At 38.0% G+C, this 4,987-nt stretch overlaps 1 long non-coding RNA gene across 2 annotated transcripts; it reads right to left on the minus strand.

Annotated features, from left to right (window-relative positions):
- Nucleotides 1–402: 402 nt before the first annotated feature.
- LOC144983795 (uncharacterized) lies at nt 403–3,282 on the minus strand. Of its 2 annotated transcripts, none has more exons than XR_013647605.1 (5): nt 3,218–3,282; nt 1,861–1,928; nt 1,387–1,498; nt 1,015–1,278; nt 403–833 (listed from the first exon to the last, which is right to left on the minus strand). It is a non-coding gene; the product is annotated as an uncharacterized LOC144983795 (long non-coding RNA). The 2 variants fall into 2 exon arrangements; XR_013647604.1 differs by having other exon boundaries at nt 1,843–1,928.
- Between the last annotated feature and the right edge of the window lie 1,705 nt (nt 3,283–4,987).

Genomic DNA, 4,987 nt, shown 5'->3' on the forward strand with positions numbered 1-4,987 from the left:
ATTCTCTTAGCTTTCATGCTAGCGTCATTTCAACACTCAGAAACGGTTCCCTTCTGTCTTGATCATCTGAAGGTGGAGGAGAAAAATCTTTAACTTCCACAGTAGGTTCTGTGGAGAAACTGGCATCACTTTGCTCCGTACCACGCAGTGGGACTACATTACCTCAAGTTCATCTCACTGTCAATCACAGATACCCAATACACCTCCCCTGCTCAGCCCAAAGTCACTTTGCCAGACCTTAATTTTATTTTTTTAATAACTCAAATGTCATTGATTTTATATTGTAACCATATACATATACACCTCTTGGCCAGGTCACCCTTGCAAAAAAGATCCTCATCTCTCTGGGTTTTATAGCTGGTTAAATACTACACAACAAAAAATGGTCATAGAACAACAAAGTGCAAACATTCACCCTTTATTGCAGAGTAGAATTCAGTGAAAACATGGACAGATTAAAACATCAAAATTTAAGCAAATGTGGGATCTCTACTGATTTGAATTTTATTTAAACTGGAACTAATTTTCATAACATCCTTACATACAATAAAGTCCCTTGAACAATACAGCAGTATTGATTTGAACTCTGTCTTGCTCCCCTCAGTCTCTCTTCTTCTGTATGTAATTATGTCGCCTAAATTAAGTTCTAAACAAACGGGACAGTAAAGATGTAGGTCCACTCCCAAACGGTCTGAATTAAACAATGGGTTGTCTTGCAGTTCCAACATTTGTGGACCCAAAAGGGGACTGTCCCATACCAGGACATTGATCCCAGGATGAGGTTCAGCCATGGATCGACTCTCCTCCCATTCAATCTCTGGAACCAGCATACCCTGACAAAAAAAAGATACTGTTTATGAACAGCACTGGTTTTTTTTAATGTTTTAGATTATGTAGGAACAGAGACCCACTAATAATGACTTGTATTGTTTCTGGCAGGCAGACCTCATATCTCCATAACTGTTTTTAATTTGCAAATAAGTGACTTTTAACAAACTGAAATAAAGCATTTACCCGGGGATCAGAAACAGGGTTCTGGGTCAAGCCCAACTGCCACAGCTGATTTGGTGTCATGCTTTGCTCTGTCCTGATTGGATGGCTGTCCCACGCGTCACTAAAGACATCCAAACTGGCCTGAATGTGTGGTAGGAAAATATAGTGGCAGCAGAATACGTGATGTTACTGATATTGAGCAAGTCTTGGTCCTCAGGAGAGTGCAGGATGTTGTAATATAAACCAGTAACACTCATGAAGACATCACACCAGAGGGGCTCAATCCTGTATTTGGAAAAAAGCAACAAGAAATATTATATTGTCAGATTTATTTTTAATACATCATTCACTTTTATGTATATATTAAAGCTTCTAAAACTAGGTTCAACTCACTGTTGATTGTGTGTACACTTTTGCTGCAATGAAGCTGTTTGTGTCAGTTCTACGTACTGTGAGCATCAACTCAGCTATGCCCACATTTTCTCCTCCGTGATCTCCTCTCACCCTGACAATAACATGAAAATCATGTCTCAAACACATAATTACAAATGCATCTCCAATACGGTACACATAAACTTAAAATGTAATGTTCTTATGTATGATGCCAATAAGTAGAATTTCTAGGTTAGATAAATTGCAGGAGTGGGTTACATGTATCACTGGGGAAAAAATTGAGGTGAGAGAGACTGTTAAGGGGGGGGTAAAATGTTATTCATGAGGGGAAAGAGTTTTAGAGTTGCCTTTATTTTCAGGAGTCTAAAAAAAGTTATTTTATTTTTGTACAAATAACCAAGTGCTTATACTGCCTGATATGTGAATAAAAGATTTCTTTATGAATAACATGAATACCTCAGAGGAAAGCCATACACGTTCACAGCGTCGCTGAAGAAGGCCAAGTCTGCACAGTTGTTGTCTGCCATCTTCAGGTACAAGATCTATGGAATACAAGTACAAATACTTTCAACTGACAGATATTTACAGGGGCAAAAATGCTAAATTCCCAATTGACAGGTAAAACAGTAATACAATAGGATGATAAAATATGAAATAGAATAGAATAGAAAGGTATTTAGGATGTCACGCTTCAGCAATTCCTAGAGAATAAATAAAAACACAACAAACATGGATTAGATCATTTAGCTGTCTGAGATTAAATTACATAATTTTCAAATATTAGAAAAGGGAATTTTTTAAAACACTCTTGCTATGATAACTTGAGCTTGTAGTAAAGAACAGCTTTAAAAAAAAAAAATCAGAGACAAGACACTGATCACAGGAAGCCTGTGTGTAATACTTACAGTAACTTCTACTCAAATCAATGTTGACAGCATATTTCTCCCATCCGCCCTTTCTGTGACTACTTATCGACTACAAAACAGACTAAAAACATAATGTTTGGGATTCTTGTCATTACGTCATTGGAATTAAAGATACGGGGAATTTAGTGGCTGTCACTCTGACACAATCTCACAGGGCTTTTCAGCACAATACGGGTTCTAACGTTAGAAACTTAATGAGGCTTCTTTCATCCAACAGTGGATTCACGTCTGTTATATTTAAAAAGTGCCGTTTTCATGAATGTCATATGAATTAACTTTGTTGCACATATCCACCCCGTCTTAAAGTCTGGGTTGTGAAAAGATTGTGTCTAACTTTAAACCGGATCGCGTTTACATAAAGGCAGCACACGGAACAGCTAACTTACTAGCTAGTTAGCATAGCATCAGTGTTTAAACAAATCCCCGTCTCCAAATCAATACTTTTTATTAAACTTTCTGTGCTGCTGTAAATCCGGCATGTTTTTCCCCTTAGTTCCTTATGAATCATGTTAAGAACCTACATTGGCTGTATATCTAGCTTGAACCGACACCGCCTTAAACTTCACTCACACTCACAGGGCAGGCAGACACAATTTGAGTCGAAAGCCGGTTAGTTTCGAGGCCCCTGGTTGGTTGTAGTTACTCGTGTTGTGTGAAGAGCTGGTATGCCAAGTATAAAACTTGACAAAACCATCATAAGTCCTCCCCCGCTTTCATAAAAAATATGACCGCACAGGCTAAGCTAAGCTAATTTGCGGTGGGGGTACTCTGCAAACGACTCGGCTGAAGTGTTCATAAAGCATTCACACATGTCACTTGGCTAAGGAGACCGCTTCAACTTAGTATTTAATAACATTACAGGACGTACAACGAGGGAATAATAATCAAATAAGTGCATTACTTACGGGCTGAGACTGATCCCGTTCGGAAGACCTCTCCGCCATGTTTGCCGCCCGCGTCCTCCCAACTGCTGTGCCATGTTTGCCGCCCGCGTCCTCCCAACTGCTGTGCTGAACAGCTCCCTCCCTCGTCAGTTGAGAGTGAAGAGTGTAAGGGGCCATTCGATTGGCTAAAAGCGAACCCGCCTGCTTTGCCGATGAGTTTGATTGACAGATTCACTAGCCAATGGTGACATTAGTCAGCCTGCTCCGTCAGATGAGTCTCAATATGCACCGTAGAAAAATCTCACACACACGGGGAGATTCACAAACGAGAACGGGATTTTGAATGCACATTCTGCAATTCGAATGATCTGTGAGTTCACATCACATGTGTACCTAAAAATCACGTTTGTGAAGCACTTACTGTGCATTTCTGATACATTTATTGTGAATTTCTAAAATGTTTTTGTGAAAAACAGTGTGCACATTTGTGAGAAACACGTATTGTGCATTTGTAAAACATTTAGTGTGCATTTGTGAAACACAATGTGTGTGTTTGTGAAACACAGGGTATGTATTTCCGAATTTATTTTTCACGTTTGCATAAAATGACATTTGTGAATCGGAGCGTGTGTATTTGTAAAACCGGTTGTGTGCATTTCTGATTATTGAGACTGAAATAACTCCATAGAGAACTGCCCCTTCAGGGAAGAGTCTGCACTGCCAGTACCGCTCCCAGCCAAACGCACACACCCACTTTCTCCATGAAGCTAACAGTGTTTGGTAAATATTTGCGGATGCCGGCTCTAGGTTGACGGCAGGAAATGGGTGGCACCCACAAGGATTGAAAGTCAGGGCCTCAGAGATCCAGTCATCTTACTTCCGGGTTGAAAAAGAATTTAGGAAAAAACAAATATTTAGTTTTAAAAAAATGTTCGTTTGTGTGCCAAAGGTAATAGGAATCGAATAGTATAGGCCCATTGTCGTTGCGTCAGATCGATTCCGTTGAGTGTTTTAAAACTCAGGTCAAGACGTTTTTATTTAGGAGAGCTTTTGGTTGATTTAGTCCTAGTTTTACCACGTTTTACTGTGTTTTATTTTACTATTATTATTGTATTTTAATTCTTTTTTGTGTGTTGATATGCTGTTATGCTCTTTGTAAAGCACTTTGTGACTTGCTCTGTGAAAAGTGCTATAGAAATAAAGATTCTATTCTATTCTATTCTATTCTATTCTTTAACATTTTGTTAATTTCATTATTTGGAATTATGACAACCGTGCATTTTTATGTGCTTTTGAGCATTTCTAGTTGTGCGCAATAGGATTGTGTTTTAGAAAGATAATCTCCTTCTACTGTGGTCAGTTAGCTGATCAAATCTGTAGGGTGTTGGTCAGTCACAGTTCAAAGTTTTGTATGAAATTCTCTCCTAAGTGTGAATGAAAAAACAAAAACATTTTTTATAATTCATACTTCCTGATTGCATCCACAGCATTTTTTTCTTTGACAATTTATAGAATATTATTTCTCAGATGTTGTGTTTATACATTAGTATCATTCATAAACCTGACTGGAAACATTGCTGAAAAGTACTTTAAGGTGCATAAGGTGGTTTAAACCTCATGGGATTGTTAAACCTTAATGTTTAGACTTATGCTACTTTAGCCTTACCTTGTTGTGTTTTGTTTATTTATTATTATTTTGTAAAATTCTCTGAAATGTTTTTATTTTTTTGTGTTATGGTGTTTGCTTAGTTTTCTATTTATGATATTTGATCTCATGGAATCTGTATTTTA

This window comes from Oryzias latipes, chromosome 14 (genome assembly GCF_053564925.1).
Source record: "Oryzias latipes strain Hd-rR chromosome 14, Olatipes_Hd-rR_3.1".
Classification (NCBI taxonomy): Eukaryota; Metazoa; Chordata; class Actinopteri; order Beloniformes; family Adrianichthyidae; genus Oryzias; species Oryzias latipes.